General features: G+C 46.9%; 1 protein-coding gene across 4 annotated transcripts in view; it reads right to left on the reverse strand.

Moving 5' to 3' along the window:
* Positions 1–21,343, reverse strand: part of HRH2 (histamine receptor H2) — a 59,759-nt gene that overhangs the window by 36,862 nt on the left and 1,554 nt on the right. For 2 of the 4 annotated variants that reach the window (XR_005214810.1, XM_037823032.1), the window contains exon 1: positions 18,278–18,424. The exons of 1 other annotated variant lie outside the window; for it this stretch is intronic. The gene's annotated coding sequence lies outside the window, so the exon portion shown is untranslated. Of the gene's footprint in view, positions 1–18,277; positions 18,426–21,343 lie in introns of those variants that run through there. One more of the 4 variants, XR_005214808.1, reaches the window with a different exon arrangement.

The following is a 21,343-nucleotide window of genomic DNA, read 5'->3' on the forward strand; positions in this document are numbered from 1 at the left end:
GAATGTTGTGGTTGGTTTGATCTTCCATCCAGGCCACTAAAACTTTCTCCTTATCAGCAATCAGTCTGTTTTGTTTTCTTATCATTGGTGTGTTCATTGGAGTATCACCTCTAATTTCCTTCAAGAACTTTTCCCTTGCTTTCACAACTTGGCTACTGTCTGGCATTTTTGGCCTATCTCAGCTTTCTACATGCCTTCCTCACTAAGCTTAGGTATGTCTAGCTTTTGATTTAAAGTGAGAAACGTGTACCTTTTCCTGTCACTTGAACACTCAGAGGCCATTGTTGGGTTCCTAATTGGCATAATGTCAATATTGTTGTGTCTCTGGAATAGGGAGGCCTGAAGAGTGGGAGAGAGATGGGGGAATGGCCAGTTGGTGGAGCAGTCAAAACACACACAACATTTATCAATTAAATTTGCCATCTCTTATGGGTGCTGTTGGTGGCATCAAAGATCACTGATCACAGATCATCATAACAGATACAATAGTGAAAAAGTTTGAAATACTGTAAGAATTACCAAAACATGACATGCAGATGCAAAATGAGCACATGTTGATGGAAAAATGGCACAAAGAGACTTGTTAGATGCAGGGTTGCTACAAATCTTCATTTTGTAAAAAATGCACTATCTGTGAAGCACAATAAAACATGCTATGTCAGTATTCCCATTTGACTAAATGATGAAACTGGGGTTCAGAGAGGTTAAGCCACTTGTCTAAGGCCACAGAGCATTCCAGAGCCACTGCTTCCCCGGAAGATTGGATCTAGTCCAGCTCAGTCGCCAGCTACTTGGATGACTGGTTCTCGCTGAGCTGTTTTGTCATCAGCAAGACCCCACGCTCTTTGCTGTAGGTTGGTGTGGGAACTGGAATTCCTTGTAGGCACAAATCAGGAAACGTGGGACTGGGTGTGTGTGTGTGTGTGTTCTTGATTCCCCTTTTTGCCATGCACCTCCCCCAGCTCTCAGCCATCTAGTCACTCAGGCTAAACACTCAGCATCATCTTTGATTCCTTTCTTTCCTTCATCCCCAACATCCAATCCATCAGCAAGCCCTGAGGATTCTGCCTCTGAAATATACATATCTTGAATGCATCCACTTTCTTTTACAGCTGCCACCTTCCTAGTTTAAGCCATCACCATCTCTCGCCTGGATGTTTTGACAGCTCCTGACTGGCCTCCCTCCTGCTGTTTCTTTTAATACAATAAATAACATGATCCTCCCGCTTCTACCTCACCAGTGCTGTCCCATCACACTTTTCCCTTGGTTCACAAGGCCCCATGGCATCTGGTTCCCCACACCTCTCTGTTCTCCTGTTTCATCTCCCTCTGCTGATGTTGGAATGCTTCTCCATGCGGACCTTGTTTCAGCGTGGAATATCCTTGGCTATGCCATGCCCATTCCTCCTTGGAATTCTGCATGCAATCTGCCCTGCTCTGGACATTCAGGTTTCTGCATAAACATCACCCCTGCAGAAGGCTCTTCTTTGACCTTCAAAGGTGGCTCCCTTCACCTTCCAGCATCTCCTTTTTCATTTGGTCTTCCCTGTAGCACATTTTTCCTGGTATTTGTCTTGTTTCTCTATTTGTTCTCCATTTTTCTCTCCCCACCAGAATGCAAGCTGCAGGAAGTTCACAGTCCACTCTGCCTTGTTCCCTAACAGGCACTTACGGGGACTCATGAATATTTATTGGATTAGCTAAATAACTATTGAAAATAGCCATGATAACAATATAATAATCTCATTTACAGGGCACTTGGAAAGTGCCAGGAAATGTTCTAAGTACTTTACCTACATTATCCCATTTAATCTCCTCAATAACCCCTTCATGTGGACACCATTATTTATCTCCACTTTATAGATGAGGAAATTGAGGTTTCGTTCCTTTCTGCGTGTTTTGTGACTTGTGGCCAAAGTCCACCTCCAGCAGAGAGCTGGCAAGTGTAAGGAAGGCCTGTGGTTTGTCTGGGACAGCTGGGAATTCCGCAGTGGTTCTTCTGGAGAAGTTGAGACCCTGGCTTGCAAATGTTTGCCAGGAGGCACAAATCTTTGACATCCAGGGGCAAAGTAAAGGCATGGAGCTGGGAATTTGGACCTGGAGTTTGAGTCTCTAGTATGACTCTGATTTGCTGTGTTATTTCTAGCAAGTTTCAAACCCTCTTTGCACCTCCTCTCCTCAGCAGTAAGATGAAGAGAAAGCGTAGAATTAGAAACTCAGAGGTTTCTTCCAGCAGCTAAATATGTGGGGTAAGGGCGGGGAGGGCTCTGGGTAGAAAAGAACCACAGTGGCCACCAGTATTCAAGAACCCTCACTGTACCATCCTGGAGAGCCAGTCACCTGACTTTTCCTTGCATACCTCCAGCGATGGGGAACTCATGATCTTACACATTATTTGCCAATCAGTCATGACCATTTTAAGGCCTTTATAGGGCCCTACACAATCTTTCTTTTGGAGACCATACCCCACTGCATAACAAACACATTGCAATATATGCACATTCCACGTAAACATAATTTGTGTATAACTTGTTAATATAATGAGCTGACCTCGACTAGAGGCTATAATGTTACATTTGTAGAGATTCAATGAAACGTTTATTACTTGAAATTGTATGGTTTTCTTTTTGTATTTTGGATCTAATATTTTTCTATGTTATGTGTCAGTTTGCAGACATTTTTGTAGGTCCCTGAAAGGCTCTAAGAAAAGTCTAAGTCACTTTTTCCAGGCAGCCCTTTAGCGCTTCTTGTCCTCCTGAGTCTTCACTTCTCTACACTAAATGCCCCTCGGCCCCCAGATGGAATCATCACCACCATCCTCCTTGCCATCACCAAGGCCAGCATCACCACCACTGTAATTCTTGCCATCATCACCATTATCACCACCACCACTATCACCACGGCCATCCTCATTGCCATTGTCACCACCTTGACCAACATCATCATCACCACCACTTCTACCGCTATCTCCTGCACCAGCAATAGCCAAGTGAATTGGACCCTAGAGCTGCTCTCCCCAGCATCGTCTCTTCCTCCCTCCCTGTTCTCCTTTCCCCCAATTCTCTTTCCATGATGAAGGTTTTGCCCTTCTACCATGGTACAGTTTGCTCTTACAGGCAAATGTCCTGCAGCCTGCCAGGTCACCTTAAAGATAGCAGCAGCAAACAGCTAACACTTGCCAGGAACATTTATTTACATGCACGGGTTACCTTTTAATCCTCTCTGCCCCACCCCACTTTCCAGGGCCCCTACGTAGGCCCGTGACCTCATTTCTAGTCCAGTCTGAGAGCTCTGTGAAGCAGCCAGGGCAAAGACACTATTTCCTAATTTTGCAAATGTGGCACAGAAAGGCCAAGCGCCCAGGCTAAGGACACACAGCTGGTCAAAAGATGAGTTGGGAAGATTCCAGCTGGCTTCCAACACCCTACAGTTTACCTTGTCCTGCTCTGCCTATGTTTCCCAAACCTCATCCCTTCATGTACCACCTCCATGATTTTTGTCAAATCCACATAAAACCAGATCTATGATTTTTTAAATTATGATTGAGTTTATTGCAAAAAGAATTGTTTTATCACTATGGTAAATGGAATACCAGGATCACATTCCCTCAGATAGGCCACTTAAGAATAAATGCAGTGAAAACAAAAAATGGAGTTAAATTCTACGTAACTAGTGCTGCCTGAAAAGCCCAGCCTAACCCTCTTTTTGTTAAAACTTTTTATTTTGAAATAATTTCAAATTTTCTGGAAAGTTGCAAATATAATAGAGACAATACAGAGAACCAGATTTATTAAATATCAGCATTTTACCACATTTGTTATATCAGTCTATCATCTGTGTATCTAATCTATCTAATCTTCTAAACATTTGAGAGTAGGCTGCATACATCATTTCCTCTAATACCTGACACTTCCATGTACATTTCCCGAGAACAAGGACACTTACTTACGTAACCACTTTAAGTACGAGTTCAAGAAATTTAACATTGATATAAAGCATTCAGTCCACATTCCAATTTTTTTCAATTGCCCCCAGTAATGCCCTTTTGGGCATTTACTCCTCCATTATTAGATCCAGTCCTGGATCATGTATTGCATTTAATTGTCTCTTTGGTCTTTCTCTCTCTTTTTCAAATTGTGGAAACATATATACAACACAAACTTTCCCACCGCAACCCCTCTCAAGCAGACCATTTGGTGGCACTAATCACATTTCTAATGTTGCGCTGACCTCACCAACATTCATTACCAAAACTTTTCCTCCACCTCAAGCAGAAACCCTGCTTTTTTTGTTAGAGAAGAATACTGGCCTGGGTTAGAGAGCTGTGAAAGCTGTTAGCGTCACGCTGATGCTTTCTCTCTGACATACAGCGGAAGCTGTGAAGGGGGTCTGAAAAAGGAAACTTCTTGCCATTTGTTGATATCTGTCTCTTTGTCCACCCAAGTCCACCCGATGACCCCAGGGCTGCCTGTCCCAACTTGAGGAAACACTTTGCTCATCCCAGGGAGCCAATCCTGTGGAAAGAAAGGGAACCAGGCAGAGCTCGGTTTGGACGGTGGTTTGGCAATTCCTTCACTTTACTGTGTGGCCAAGTATCAGACTTCCTTGAGGCTGTTTCACATCTGTATACATCAGGTAGTGCTGGGGAAGATGGAATGTGACAGTCAAGGGATCATGCTAGAGGCATGGTGCTTCCTCAATAAATGTTGCTTTTCTCCCCACAGCCAGTCTCTGGACTTTTCTTGGAAACTCTGGTCTCAAATCCCGCCTCTGCTGCAAGAGAAGGCACCCAAGTCTGGCCGGGTGGGCAGAAGCAACGAGAGCTCCGAGTAAACATGCCACTCCCTTTGGAATGCTCTGCATGCGGGAGCATGGCTCATTGTAAGCTCTGGATGGCCTGCAAGGCCCGAGGGGATCATGTTTGGGTTTGGGGGGGGCAGAGGAATGGAAAGAAAGCGAGGGTGTGGCCAGGGATGGGAGATGCCAGGGTATTTACAGAATTGGAACCCGATCCTGGAAACCGGACACCCCCACACTTTCAAAGAAGACTGTATGGAGGGTTCTGCAAAGAAAACAGGAGATGCCCTGTGATTACATGCAGAGTGACCTTTTCTCAACACTTCCCTGCATAAACCCCGGCCCCTTCCCAATGCCTTCTCTGGTCCACAAGCATCCGGCTGATCTGTCCACTGGTGATATATCTAGAATTAACCCCAAACTTCTCTCTCTCATGCAGAGGCTTCTGGCCATACCAACCTTCTTCCCTTTCCCCAAAGTATCATCATACTCCCCACCAGCCTTCTCAAAAAAAGCCAGACCCTGGTTATTCATTCTTGTCACCTCCTGCAGTTCCTGCGTGGTATTTTTATACTTGTAATTAAACGCCATCAGTGCTGTTCCTTGTTTCTCTGTCTGCCCCTGCCAGGGAGCGTAAGCTCCAGCGGGGCAGGGCCCATGTCTGTTTGCTCACCCTTGCACACAGATGAGGTTCCACCACCGTTTGTTACAGGCTCAAGTCCAAGCATGGCTTGGCAAAGTGAGTCATGGCTGCTGGCCCACACAGCTGTCTTCTTGGAAGGGATTTTTGCCCTCAGTGATGTTGCTGGGGGGCAGTTAAACCTGCAATCAATCGTGGAGACTCTTCAAAGGGTCCCTGATGGGCTCAAGGGTCTGAGAGGTTTTGCTGCTGGCAGGTGGCTGCATTTGAAGTCTGACTGTTGTAATGTTCTCAGGTTCACTATTGGTCATAGGGATGTGTGTGTGTGTGTGTGTGTCGTGGGGAGGAGTTGCTGGGTCTCTAAATCATATACCAGAGTAGGGCGAATGGCAGGAAATAACCCAGTGGTGCAGTCATGACAGAAAGTGCAAGAATCCCTATCCACATCCAAGATGGATGACCAGGCTGCCTCTACTTGATAACCTCCAAAGATGGGGAGGTCATTCCTTTTCCTTGTGACCACAATGAGAAGCAAGAACTCTCATGATGAGGAGGGACTTCCGTGATCTATACCCATAGGATTATCAGAAACTGTCTTGGTGCCTTGTTTTCTTATTTGGGAAATGGAGATCATAAAAGCTTGCTCCTAAGATTGTTGGGAGGACTTAATGAGAAAGTGCTCAGGGAGGCAGTCAAGTCTAGCCTTTTTCTGATATCTCCAGGGCAGGGGAAGAGCTGCCCCTTGCATCGCAGGCAGCTCTGTTAGTAATGCTCCCTCAAACTGCGCGTGAGCCCACAAGACACCTCCTGGTGGCTCAGCTCAGCCTACAGGGGTCACACTGGGCTAGTGGGCTCCCTTGGTCCACTCTTCTCCACTCCCAAGACCCCCAGTTCCACCTGCTGATTATTTGTTCAGTGAGCATTTGATGACAGCCTCCATCTGGCCTGGGAAGTTCAGAAAGACCTTTAGTGTTCAGTGATCCATGGGGACCCAGCAAGGCCTTTGGCTTTAAGTCATGTAAAACCTTGCTCTCCTTTACCATCGTGTGCCGACCTGTGGGTTGCCAAATTGCAGGCTACAGGTGTGTGTGTGCATCTGTAAGCATGTGAGTGTGTAGGAGGCAATGGCACTGTTATAACTGAGGATGCAAATCCCTGTGTAAAGACCATGTCAATGATCTGAATCTTACCCATTTTTTCAAATGTGTGTACAGCAAAGATGAAACAGTGGCCATGGATGCTGGCGAGTGTTATTTGGTTCAAACCATGTTTATGAAAACAAAACAAAACAAAAACCAACTTTCAAAAAATTAGGACACTTTCTGCAAAAATCCAGATTTTCAGCTTCTCTTGGAAAACGGCTTTGGCCCATGTTCCCACCTGCCCCCTTTGGGACATTGTCAAGTTTCCCCTGATTACCTCAAAATCCTTTCCATCACAATGGTACAGTTCAAATCGGGATTTGAAGAAGGTCCACAGGTCACATTTGGACATGACATCTCTGTAAGAGCCTCTTTTTTTTTTTTTTTTTTAATCTTCATTTTATTGAGATATATTCACATACCACGCAGTCATACAGAACAAATCGCACTTTCGATTGTTTACAGTACCATTACATAGTGGTACATTCATCACCCAACTCAATCCCTGACACCTTCATTAGCACACACACAAAAATAACAAGAATAATAATTAGAGTGAAAAAGAGGAATTGAAGTAAAAAAGAACATTGGGTACCTTTGTCTGTTTGTTTCCTTCCCCTATTTTTCTACTCATCCATCCATAAACTAGACAAAGGGGAGTGTGGTCCTTACGGCTTTCCCAATCCCATTGTCACCCCTCATAAGCTACATTTTTATACAATTGTCTTCGAGATTCATGGGTTCTGGGTTGTAGTTTGATAGTTTCAGGTATCCACCACCAGCTACCCCAATTCTTTAGAACCTAAAAAGGGTTGTCTAAAGTGTGCGTAAGAGTGCCCACCAGAGTGACCTCTCGGCTCCTTTTGGATTCTCTCTGCCACTGAAGCTTATTTCATTTCCTTTCACATCCCCCTTTTGGTCAAGAAGATGTTCTCCGTCCCACGATGCCAGGTGTACATTCCTCCCCGGGCGTCGTATTCCACGTTGCCAGGGAGATTCACTCCCCTGGGTGTCTGATCCCACGTAGGGGGGAGGGCAGTGATTTCACCTTTCAAGTTGGCTTAGCTAGAGAGAGAGGGCCACATCTGAGCAACAAAGAGGCATTCGGGAGGAGGCTCTTAGGCACAACCATAGGGAGGCCTAGCCTCTCCTTTGCAGCAACCGTGTAAGAGCCTCTTTTAAAGCTTTTTTTTTTTTTTAAAAAAAAAGAATAATAATAAAGCATTATAACTGCACTAAAGGAATTTTGCCTTTTTCACTCACGGACTAAGCAGAACCTGGAAGATGAGATGTTTCAGCACCTTGATATTGCTTTTCTAGGGCACCTGGATTTTGTTAAAGCACAGGCACAGCAACCTCAGCATGGCAAGCACCAAGGCCTCAGATGCCAGGCTGGTGGAAAGCCAGACTGCCTGGTTTACATTCTGGCCCTATTGCTTGCTTCTCTCTGCAGCCCCAGTAAAGGCTTAGGGTCTCTTGGCCTCTGATTCTTCAGCTGCAGGACAGAAAGTAACAACAGTCCCTATGTTACGTGGTCGTTTTGAGGAGTAAATAGGACAAATATGTGCACAGCTCCAGCACTCAGTAGGTGCTCAATAAATGCTCATGCTGAATGTAATGCAATAGCACTTGGCCCAATGCCTGGCCAGGCCAGTTCCCTGCCTTCCTCCAGCTCCTTGTTTGCCTCTCCCCTGCTCTGCCCCTTCTCTTTGCAGGTCCCCATCTGTGTCCTCTCCCTCAGATACAATCTCGGCAGCCTCTCCCTGTCCCTGGCCACACCTGTCTTACCCTCCCCAGCCCTGCAGGAAAAAACCGTGGGCTTTTCAGCTACCAGCCCACATGCCAGCTGGAGCAGCTGGAGCTGCTCAACCAGCCCACTTCCAAACACGTAAAAAAAAACTGTAGGTTAAATTATATTCTTTTTAATAGTCTAATATAGCAAATCACCTTTATATGTTCAAAAATAGAACAGTTGATTAAATCATGTCATGATGGAATTTACATAGGTATTGCTATCATACTTTTTTTAATGATGAAATAACAAGGAAAAGGCTTATATTTAAGTTTAAAAAAACAGGATTGAAATTGCATATAGAGAATGATTATAACTGTGAACTCCTACCTTATTAACCTACAGAGAGGGAATAATTCTAAAATTTATGCCTAGAAGGAATACCTGAATGGAAATGGCAGTTTTTATTTGGATGGTGGCACAGAGAGTGGTTCTTTTCTTCTTTCCACATTTCTTTGTTCAAAATGTTCTACCTTGAAAATTAATTCTACAGTGAATAAAATATAGCATGCAAAGTATGGAATAGTACATATAATGTGCTCCCCTTTGTGTCAAAAATAAGAATATGTGGATATATATTTGTGTTTTTTGTTGCATTTGCAAAAAGAAAATCTGGAAGGATATGCAACAAGTTAACAAAAGTGGTTCAAGCTGGAGAGAGAGGAAGGACTGGAAAACCTGATTTGAAGTGAAATCTCCTGACTTTAAAGTGAAATATCCTGGGAATTATTGCTTAATGGGTACAGTGATTCTGTTTAGGGTGATGGAAAGTTTTGGTAATGGATGGTGGTGATGGTAACACAACATTGTGAATGTAATTCATGCCACTGAATTGTATATTTGAAAGTGGTTAAAATGGGAAATTTTATGCTGCATATATGCTACCACAATAAAAAAATGTTTTTAAGAAAAAAAGATTTTTAAAAATGTCCTAACTTTTCAGTGAAATCTTCTCATTTTAGAATGTTGGCTCATTTTTTTTTTTTTAAACATCTTATGGGTCCTGCAAATGTCCCTGTCAGCTGGCAGTGGATGATCTTGGCATGCTCTTGGCACCCTCAGAGAGCCCAGTTGGCATCCAGGTCTTATTTCTTCCCTTGCTAACCACTCACCCTCCCCTTTCATAATCCCCTGGAGAATTCTACCCCAGACTGGCATCAAACTCATCGGCCAACTGCTTGGGGGAGCACACCCTCCTCCTGCTTGAAAATCAGGCTGGCACTCACCATCTCTGGTGCAGCATGGTCAGGGACTGAGGAGAGAGCTGTCTGACCCTAGCCATGGACTTCCACATGGGTAGTGAGCACTTCGCGGCTGGAAATGACCATGGTAGAGCAGCCAGGGACCTCTGCTCTGGGCCCTAATGGTCATCCCCCAGAGCCAAGCATCTTTGCCCCTCCCATCCTCTCCAGCCTCAGTTTCCCCACCCCTCCTCCCATCATACCCTCTGTGTTCCAGCCACTCAGAGAGCCTCACCCTTTCTTTAACTCTCCATATTCTCGCCCCTCTGTGCCTTTGCACATACTGATCCCCTGGACTGGACCTCCCTCTCCTGCTGCTTCTGGCCCCTCCATCACCCTCCCCAGCTACCTGGAAAATACCACCTTCAAACACCAGCTCCTTGCGTCTCCTGCATGGTAGAAGAGACCCCAGGAGGCTGACATGAGCCGTTCTCCAGTCATTCATTCTCAGACTCCTCTCTCTCTCCTCCAACGCATACCCGCTTTGGGTGATTTTACCTCCTTAACAGCTTTTAAATCTGTTCCTTTCTCTCCAGTCACAATGCCCAGCCTTCATCACTGCTCTCTTGGACAAGAACAGTGACTTCCTGACTCCTGCTCCCTCCCCTCAGCTCCACCTGCCTCCGAGCTGTCTGGAGAAAGAACATTTTTGAAAATGCAAACCTGATTGCCTCTATCCTCAGCCTCAAATCCTTGTGTGGCTCCTGCTGCCAGCAGGACAAAAAATTCCAAACTCTTGGCAAGGAGGGTTTTTCAAGATATGGGCCCCGCCATTTCCTCTGTTACCTCCTTCCTCTGCTCCTGGAGTCTGGGGCAAAACCAAATAGCTCCAAATGCTGTGAGCAGCTCTGGGACTCTGCACATGCTCTCCAGATGGAGAACATCTGGAATACCCAGAAACTCTTTGTCCATCTGCTGCACTCCCTTGCAAAACCTTCCCTGATTCCCCAGGGGCAGTTGGTGGTACTTGATTCTCTGCGGTTTACACTTGGCTAAGGGTTGCATGGGTCCCACTGTGGTATCATTTAGACCCCGAATCCTCAGCCAGGGTCATTTTATCCATCTTTGTGCCTTCAACGAACTGCTGAGGACAGGGCACCAGCTGGACGCTGGGAAGTGTTTGTTGAATGACTGAACGAGTGAACGAATGGTTCTGAGGTTAGCAGTTTATTCTCCCAGGGAAGGTGGGCAATTCTGGAACTGAATGTGGCCAAGATGAGGGAGTCTTTGCTGGGGCTGGAGGAATTTATGTTCTTCCAGGCTGCTTCTGGAGGTTAGTGCCAGGTCAAATCTGCCGTCTGCTCCTGAAGACTGTCTCCTGGGGCTGGCAATAATCAGCCATGCTACCTGCTCTAATCTGTGACTAACTTGGCTCCCGCTGCCCTTTTCTCTCTGTGACGGCACCTGCCGGGCCTGTCCTCCTGGCAGCTCTGTGACACAGGGGCTCAAAGAAGAGCAGAGTCGGAAAGCCCCCTGGGATCAGCCAATCACACCCACTCTTTTTTTAAATGGGAAAATATCAATCACTTATTTTATTATCATTAATGTATTCATTTGATGTCAAAGAAAAATTAACTTCATTTTACAAACTCAGAACGTTTGCAACTACATGAAATTTCCATTTTTACTGTGAGGTTTTATATAACACCAGCTCAAATGCATTTCTCTACAACTACTCAAACATTGCTCCTTTGTAATGTGACTTTACCAAAGAGCTTGAATAGAAACAAACAAACAAAATTTCAAGTGATGCCCTTTTAGATGAGTGAGATAAGAATTAAAGTCATCAGCTGATGACTGGGGATGTTAATCTCCAACAAGACACTTTGTGGAAATCTTTCTCGTTATAAGTTAGAGCCTCAAAGAACAAGGGCAGAACAAGAATATAATAAAAGAAGCTTCTGCAGCTTAAGCCTCCCACAGCCCTAAGCCTCTGACAGATGCCACATGAAGCATCTTTCTTGCAAACGAAATTGGTCTCCAGTATTTCCAACTAGTTGAGCATTCAGAAGTAAAGGCCCAAGACATATTATTATATATTCCCTATCTTGGCTTCGGTTGCATTATGTCTGAAGAGTTTAATACCCATCCAAGTCCCAAGATGGTAATCCTCTAGAGCAGAATGTAAAAGCACCAGCTGGTTGTGCTACTGCAGCCTCATGAGAAGTTTTCTCCGATAGAGGCTGAATAGAACCATCCTGTCAAAGAGACCAATGGAATAAGAAACAGCCAAAGCCAAAAGAAACAGAACATTCCTCTGCCCCCCCCCCCAATTATTACCTGCCACCTGACTTTCTAAAAGGTATACAGCTTTAACAGAATTTAATTACCCTGCATTGCTTTTAAAATAAAGATTAAGTGCCGCTCTGTTTCTTCTTGCTTCTTATTTTGATGTGTCATCCCAGCTCCCTGTGGTATCATTTTAGGAAAGCCGTCCATGATTGGATATGCTATTCTTAACTCTTCATCAATCAGTTCATTCGTCAATGCTTCACCTGGGAGCAGCTTTTTGGAGCGCGGGAAAACCAGGAACCCCAGCGGCACCAGGTCCAGGGCGCGGGGCGCCTCCTCCGCGCTCGCGTTCCCATCCGCCAAGCGCTGCGGCCCCCGACGCGTGCAGCCACCTACGGGAGACCGCGGGGGATGGCGCGCGTGTCCCCGCATCGCGGAGGCGAGCCTGCCGCCCTCGGGCAGCCCCGGCCCCCTTCTGGTTTTCAGATGGGGTGGCTGAGGCTCAGAGAGGGACAGTGGCTTGTCCAGGGTCACACAGCAAGTGGAAGGGGTGGCCATGCCTGGTGGTCAGTTCTTCAATCAAGACTTATAGGACTGTAATGATGCTCAAAGGAAACCTTGAGATATGCTAGTGAAGGCCTGGGGGCCAGGCTGGAGAAGGCTTCTCTGAGGCTGACCACCAGGCTGCTGCAAAAATGGATATTCAGGCCGAGGAACCCAACAAGCCCAAAGGACTGGAGAGTGGGCGAGTTTGCTGCTTTTGAGGCCAAGCGTGGTTGGAGTAGAGAGAAACTGGAATGGAGAGGCAGGGCCCCATCGCCCTGAGGCTGGCAGACTTTATGGGGAGTTTGCATTTCAGTCTAAATAAGGAAATGGCACAATTAAAGAGGACTCTGATCAGACAGACATTTCTCCAAAGAAGATAATAAAAGCAGCCAACAAGCACAAGAAAAAATGCACAACACCAGTAGCCACCAGAGAAATACAAATCAAACCACAAGATACCATTTCACACCCACTAAGAGGGCTATATCTAAAAAGACAGACAAGAAAAAACATTGGTGAGGATGTGGACAAATTGGAACCCTCCTGCACCACTGGTGAGAATGTGAAATGGTGCAGCCGCTGTGGGAAAACAGTCTGGCAGTTCTACAAAAGGTTAAACATAGAGTTACCATACAGCCCAGCAATTCTACTCCTAGGTATATTATCCAAGGGAAATGAAAACATATTTCCATAAAAAGCTGGCACACAAATATTCATAGCAGCATTCTTCACAACAGCTGCCCAAAATGGAAATAACCCAAATGTCCATCAACTGATGAATGGATAAATAAAATGTGTTAAATCCATATAATGGAATATTAATCGGCAATAAAAGGAAATGTTCTCATAAATACTGCAACATGGATGACCTTGAAAACATTCTGCCGAGTGAAAGAAGCCAGACACAAAAGTCTATATTTTGTGTGATTTCATTTATCTGAAATGTTCAGAATAGGAGGAGGAAGGGGTAGCTGGGAGGAAATGGGGAGTGATAGCTAATGGGTGCGAGGTTTGTCTTTCAGGGTGATGCAAATGTTATTAAAGATAGTGGTGATGGTTGCACAGCTCTGAGTTTACTAAAATTCATAGGATTGTATGCTTTGAATGGGTGATTTTATGATATGTAAATTATAATCTCAACCAAGCTGTTATAGTAAACTTTTTTAAAAAGGCCCCCACAGATCTGACACCCAGGGGTGTAAATCTCCCTGTCAATGTGGAATATGACTCCCGGGAAGGAATCTAGACCCGGCATCGTGGGATGGAGAACATCTTCTTGACCAAAAGGGGGATGTGAAATGAAATAAGTTTCAATGGCTGAGAGATTTCAAAAGGAGCTGAGAGGTCACTATGGTGGGCACTCTTATGCACAATATAGACAACGCTTTTTAGGTTCTAATGCATTGGAGTAGCTAGCAGTAAACACCTGAAACTATCAAACTACAACCCAGAACCCTTGAATCTTGAAGACGATTGTATAACAATGTAGCTTATGAGGGGTGACAATGTGATTGGGAAAGCCATGTGGACCACACTCCCCTTTGTCCAGTGTATGGATGGATGAATAGGAAAAAGGGGGCAAAACAAAACAAAACAAAAAACTAAAGGAAGAATGGAAGGGGAGACAATTTGGGTGTTCTGTTTTTACTCTTTTTTTTATTCTTGCGTTCACTTTTTCTGGTACAAGAAAAATGCTAAAAAAATTTGATCAGTGTGACGAAATGAAACAACTATATGATGATAAGGTGGATCAATGGATTATATACTTTGGTTGATTGTATGGTATGTGAATAAATCTTAATTAAAAAACGATATTTAAAAAAAAGGCCCCCACAGGTTGCTGCTTGGGGAAGCAGGAAGGTTGGGAGGCTAGTAAGGTGATCATGGCTTCAAAGTGCCCAGCACAAAGAACACACTCAGCAAATACTTGTGGATGCCTTTGTGTCTTGTACATGCTGATTCCTGCTCAGAAATACCCTTCTTTTTTAATCCAGGGTTTTCCATCTCGATAGTATTGACGCTTTGGGGCAGATCGTTTGTTGTAGGGGACTGTCTTGTGTGTTATGGGAGGTTTAGCAGCATCCCTAGTTTCCACTCACTAGATGCCAGCCACCCCCCACCTCCTCCCACCCCAACAGTCACAACCAAAAATATCTCCAGACATTGCCAGATGCCCCCTGGGGAGGGGAGGGGTGGGCAAAATTGTCCACAGTTCAGAACCATGACGCTGACACCACTTGTTCACCCGGTAAACTTCCTACTTATCCTTCCCAAAGCACAGCAAATGTCACCTCTTCTGGGTGGCCTTTACTCTGCGTCATCTTAGATCCCTCCATTTCTTGGACAATCCCTGCCGCCCCCCTCCCCCCATCAAAACCCTGAGGTCAGTTTGCACACCACTCTCCCCACTGTGAGCTCCCTGTCCTGACAGCACCTTATACACCTTTGGGTCCCTGGCACCCAGCACAAAGTCTAGCACCTAGGAGGCCTCATGGTTAAGCTATTTCTTCACTTGTAACGTGCAGCGAAGCATGGATTCTCACTGGGTTTCTGTGACAGGTGCTTAAATGTTGGCTGATTCAAGCTGTCTCCAGTTAGGAGTGTAGGCTCTGAATTTATTTACTTAAATGCCATTCATTCATTCATTCATTCATTCTTTTGGATTTCAATAGCCTGGGTTTGAATCCCGAGTGATGCTGGGCAGGTGACTCTCGGTTTCCTCTCTGTAGAATGGGGATATTAATCTTACCTACTTCAGCACGTAATAAGAACACAACAAAATGCCAGCTATTATTGGCATTAATAATTTTGTGTTCTCTCTTTCCCCTAAGGGGCCTGCCAAGCCTTAATACAGAGGTGCCCTTTTTATACCCAGGTTTGCATGTGCCAGCCCTGGGTGCTGGGGAGGAGGTGGGGGGGGGGGTGGTTACATTGTCTATATGTCTACATTTTCAAGGAGCCTTAGGGCAGGAACAGCCTGTAGATGTTGGGGCTCCCAGAAGATCCGGTTTGTATGAAATCTTGAAGAATGAGGAGGAAGGAGGTTGTCAAGCAAAGGAGTACATTGCAAGTGAGAGAAACTGCATGTGCGGTGGCTGAATGGTGGGAAAGTACATGGTTGACGCAGCCAGCTGGGTGTAGATGGCTGCAGCTAGACAGCAGAGGGTGGGGTGGGTGGGGTGGGTAGCTGGAAGTGATGAGCAGCAACTAGACCATGAAGAACCATGAATACCAGTCTAAGGACTTTGGAGTTGATCCCATTGGGAATGGGGAGCCATTGAATATTTTAGAGCAGGGGAGCAATATTCTGAGATCTGGGTTCTTCATCTGGGATGAAGGATGTATTTGAATTGGAGGGGATGAGATGGGAGACAAAAGGATGGTAAAAATACTGCAGGGCCCTTTCCAGGATAATTCAATCTCCACCATGGGCCTGGAGGTCCTTAGAAATGGGTCACCAATTTTACAGAAGCATACAGAGCCTTCTTGCAACCAGGCATCCCCTCCCTATTCTCAGCAAGACCATGACACTAAAAGCCAGGCAGTTCTACATCGCTTCTTATTAAAGTATATGCTCATTGATTAAAATCTGGAAGGTTCAAAAAATAAGACTTGGGGAACAAATCTCCCATAATCCTACCCATCCACAGGCAAACATTGTTAACTTTCTTTGGATCATTTCCTTCCAGTCTTTTCTCTAAGTTTTTCTCCCAAATTTGCTGTGATTATATATGTATTTCACATACATACAAACACATATAGATATATAATTTTAGCATAAGCTTGACCCCCTTCATTAAAAACTTGTTTTGTAATAGCTGCATAGCTGTGCATAATTTACTTAATTGATCCCCTATTGTTGGATATTTAGGTTCCTTCTGATTGTTGCAATGGATAGAGGCTTTGTTTATATCCTCGTCATTTCATTTGGATGAACTCCTTGTCCTCTTTTAAAACACTCTTGGCAAAGGAACTTCCCTAGCCTGCTGGAACAACCATTTTCCCACCATCAGGGATTTCCTCCCCGAGGATGATTTAAATCCTTGGGACTGTAACTTATTCCTGTTCCCCTTCTTTGGAGTGTTGGAGGTGATGGACTACAGCTGGCCTTGGCCTTGTTTTCCCTCAGACATACCAGCTGGGAGGGTTGGCTCAATCAGCCATCAGGTGAGAATGGAGAACGGAAAGTGCCTGTGAACCCAGGAGAACTGGCAAGGCCAAGGTTAATGGGATAAGGTTAACCGGGTCAATGTGGTGAAAGAGAAAAGAAACTGGTGGATGGGGAGTGAGTCAGCCCAGTATCTGCTTCCTATGTGGTGGTGGTGAACACCTTCCTTCCTTCCTTCTAGACCTCTAGAAAGAATCCCTAAACCACTGCCAACCTTCACTTTCTGCACTGATTATGTAGCAGCTCTTCCTACCAAACGTAGAACAAAAAACCCAATGCTGAGTGCCAGCCCCTGTGCTAAGTGCCTTACACAGTCAAACCCTGGAGACCGCCTGGTACCCATGGGAACCTCTTGGAGGCAGACAGACCTGGGTTCTATCCCAGCTCAGGCACTTCCTACAGGTGTGACCGTGTGGAAATCACTTTACCTCTTTGAGGTTTCCTTATCCGTAAACTGGGATTTGATGGCACCAGTTTTCCAGGGTGGTGTGACGACTAAAACCAACACTGGCCTATGCATGGTAGGTGCTTGAGGGTCATCAATTCTCCTTATATCTCAGGGTCAGAAATGTCAATAAATATAATCTATCCAATTGTCTTTGATAATGTCCAGTGACAGTGAGCTCATTACCTGCCACTTAGATAGAAATTCCTAAGTTCATATTACACATAAGGAAACCGAGGCTCATAGAGGTTAAGCCAGAATCTTTACAGGACATGATGCCATCTGTGAGATGTCATGTCTTAGACAACCATTAGCTGCAGGGCTCCTGCCCTGCACCCCCCTCCCCACCCCAATCCCCTGGGCCCTGCTTCATACCTAGCAGGGCCACCACCCAGCTCCACCCACTGACCATCTCTGGCAAAGGAGACCGAGAGGACCTGGTGCACACAACTGGGCTCTAAGGGGGCAATTAGCAGTAGGCCACCAGAGTTAGGGTATGACAGATACCTTTGGGGACACCACAGTGCTAGCACTGTCCTGCCCCACCTCCATATGTTCACAACCACCTCAAAGGGGGGCATTAACATTTTCCTTTTCAGAGGGGAGGAAACTGAGGCTCACATATACTCAAGGTCACAGCGCTGCTTAAGTAGCCAAACTGGGATTCAGAGCCCAGCCGGGGCCGCCTGCTGCAAATGCTCGCTGCCGGCAGAGAGCTTTTCCATCTTTGCTCCTAGGCATCAGACAGCAGTCGTGGAGGACGAAGGCCGGGAGTCCCAGTTCCCTGAGGAGCTAGAGCCCCCCATCCCTGGCGTCCCCCCACCTCCTCCGGTGCAGCTTTTCTTAAGCAGAGAAAGTCGCTCCGTGCCCCGACGGTCACATCTCCCCGAGAAAATGCCACCGTGCAGACTGGAGGACTTTTTCAGGACCAGTGGACTTTCCAAATGCACCCCCAAGCGGGCAGAAGCGAGGTAAACCCGACTCTGCGCCCCAGCACCGCAGCGGACGAGGGCTGCATCCCATCTTCGCGACGCCCCGTTGGGGCGGCCGCGACCCCCGCAGGTCACAGAGGAGAAAACCGAGGCTTCGAGGCCGAGGGACTTGCCCAAGGTCAGGCGCAGCCCGCGAGCGGCGCACCCGGGGCTCGAACTCGGCGGTTGGAGCCACGACGGCCGCCGGGAGTTGTGGAGCAGTCGCCCCCAGCGCCCCCCGCCGGCTTCTGCCCGGACCCCACCCAGAACCGAGGCCCCGCGGGGAGGCGGCGTCCGCGTTACCTGGTGCAGCTGCCGCCGGGTGTGGCTCCGCGCCGGGTTCGCCTCGGGCTCCCGCGCCCGCGCCGGCTCCGCTCGCGGCAGGGATGGAGCGGGCGGCGCGCACAGCCACGGCTCCGCGCCTCGCACCCACTTCCTCGTCTCCGCCCCAGCGCGCTCCCACCCCCTTCCTCCTTTCGCTCTCAACCCCTCCTTCCCTTCCCTCCCTTCCCACTCCAAATCTCTCCCTCTCTCCCTCTCTCATGCGCAGCGCGCGCGCCCTCACGTTTTCCTCTCCCTTTGCTTTTTCCTCTGTTTCCCTCTCCCACACTCTCACTTCACTTTCTCTTTTCTTTTCCTTTCTCCTACACCTTCTGTCCTCCTCCTTCTGACTCCGACACTAATCCCCTCCCTCTTTATCTCGGTCTTACATCTGAATCGAAGGGGAGGCCCAGCTGTGACCCAGCCCTGGCCTCTGGCCCCACGGGGTCTTGACCCACGGAATCAGCTGGAATTCTTCACCTTGGGCATCCAGGCTCTAACCACCAGGGCTTAAAAAAAGGGGGGGAGGAGGGACTAGTTTGGAGGGGAAAGCCTGGATAACTCAGGAATCTGAAATCTAGAAACACAGAGAGCCTGAGGCTAAAGTGTCCATAGATATCAATTAGTCCAGGGAACTAATATAGTTCAGGGACAAATAGATAAATAAATAAATCAGTGGAACTGCAGAAAACTCTGGAGTGGGTTTGTTCTGGTTGAAGGAGGGGCTGGAGAGAGAGAGAGAAGAAGTGGGGAAGAGTGCCTTGGGAAAAGGGAATTTTCTCTCCAAAGGCTTTTTAGGTAGGAAACATAATGCCCACCTTCCAGATGAGAAAATTGAGGCTCCGATGGGAGAATTCATCTCGGAAATATCAGGGGTGCTGTGCTAAAACTGGCCTCAGTGCTTTGGGTGGGAGGGAGCATGGGGCAACCAGCCCAGGGAGAGGTAGGTGGTCCTTGGCTGCTCCTGCTTGTACCAGGAACCTAATACCTGGAGAGGGTTTCTGTCAGAAGCTTGGCTAAGGAGGGCAAAGGGGAGTGGGTTTAGCTGAGCATGAATTTCAGACATGTGCTAATAGGAATTGACACACCACCCTAAGCCAGCCTGGGAAGACTGCTCTATCGCTGTGTGCCCGGCCTGATGCTGGCTGCTGTGATGCAGAGAGGAGCTGGACACAGTCCCTGAGCTCACATTTTCTGCAGGACACTATTGTAGCATCCTGCATCCAAGCCGCCATCATCTCAGAAGGACGGCAAGAACCTCTAAGCTCACTCTTCTGGACTCCACTCTTGTTCAACATAAACAAACCAAGAAGCAGCCCAGGCAATTACTAAGAAGTGTAAATCATGTCATTCTATCCCCCCCCCCCCCCCCCCCCCCCCCCCCGCCCCTTGCTTAAAAATCCTCCCATGACTTCCTGGTGTAAATTAGAATAAAATCCAAACTCCTTATCACTGCTGGGAGGCCCTAACATTATCTGGCCACTGCCAGCCTCTCTGATCGCATATCTTCTGGATCTCCACCTCTCTCAGTATGCCTCAGCTGCAGGGGTCTCCTCTCTGTTTCCAGAACCAGCCAAGCTGGACCACAGACCTTCTGTTCTAGCTGGGAAGGCTCTGCTCTCACATTTTCCCACGGCTCTCTCTTCGTTATTCAGGTCCCAGCTCCCTGAACGTCTTATCTAAAGCCGTCACCTCCTTTCCACAGGGTGCTTCTCACCCTCCCTTTTTACATAATTCAAACACTTACTGCCTTCTAAAATTACTATTCATCTGTCTATATGCTTATGGTCAGTTTTGCCTCACCAGAATGTGCCCTCCAGGGGAGAGGGATCTTATCTGTGTTCTTTTCCTCTGTCTCTCCAGAGCCTAAAACAGCACCTGACATGTACTAGGTGCTCCATACGTGTTTGTATGAGTCAATGAATAGATGCTATCATAAAGTAGTTTAGCAAAAGGAGAAGTTGATTGATCCTGCTGGGGGGGAAAAGGCATTGTCTCCAGAGAGGAGGTTGCTTAAGATCCAAACTTTATAAGAAAAGTCAGATTTCACAAGGTGGAGCAGAGGAAGCAGTGTGGAGTAAAGCCGGGAGACACGAAGTGGCCTCAGCATTCAGGAAATGTCTAGCAGTTTGGCAGGACTGTACCCTAAGGTGTGGGAGCAGAGAGCGTGAATAGATGAGGTTGGAGAGGCCAGCAGGAATGAGACGGTGGAGGGCTCTGAGGACACAGATGAGAGTTTGGACTGGCTCCGGTGAGCAATGGGGCCAGAAGCAGGCTTTTAAGCCGGGGGCCTCTGAAGAAGGTGGGACGCGAGTCCTGGAAAAGGGAAAGCTCCGATGGCCTTTGCCTTTCTGGAGGGCTCTCGGGACAGAGGGAGCAGATGAGAGAGCAGCACTTGGATCAAAGGTAGAAAAGAAGGAGGCCAATTTTAGCTCAGTAAATGATGTGTTTTTCAGAGGCGCTGAAGAGTGAAATAGGCTTCGTGATGAGTGGGATTGCTGTCCATCCATATTCCACACCCCTACTGGAGGGAGGATTATATATCTGTGACTTGTTTGACTACTGACGTGTTGATGGAAATGATTTGTGTTGCTTCTGAGCAGAGGCTTTAGGGCCAGCATGTGTTTGACACGTCCCTTACCCCTCGGCCACAAGACGTGCTGTTGAGTAAAGTCTCAGAACCACAGCTGAACCACATGGTCATGTCACGGGAGTGTGAAATAAATTTGGTTGTAAGTCATTCAGGTTTTTGGTCATCTGCTATCACTAGATAATCACGTTTCCCTTGGTTGTCATTGCTGATTCAGTTTCAATCAGAGCTGGTTTCAACACTTCCAGCCATGAAGGGCTTTCCACGATGGCCACGACACACCAGCCCAGGTGGCTTTGCGATGTGACAGCTTCTCCCATCAAGAGGTGGAGTCTGTTTCCCTTCCTTTGAAGCTGGGCCAGCTTTGTGACTTGCTTTGACAAATGGGAAGGGGTCAAAGTGATGGTGTGCAGCTTCCAAGGCTAGCCCTTCACAGGCCTTGCAGCTTCAGGTTTTAC

This window comes from Choloepus didactylus (genome assembly GCF_015220235.1).
Source record: "Choloepus didactylus isolate mChoDid1 chromosome 11 unlocalized genomic scaffold, mChoDid1.pri SUPER_11_unloc1, whole genome shotgun sequence".
Taxonomy (NCBI): Eukaryota; Metazoa; Chordata; class Mammalia; order Pilosa; family Megalonychidae; genus Choloepus; species Choloepus didactylus.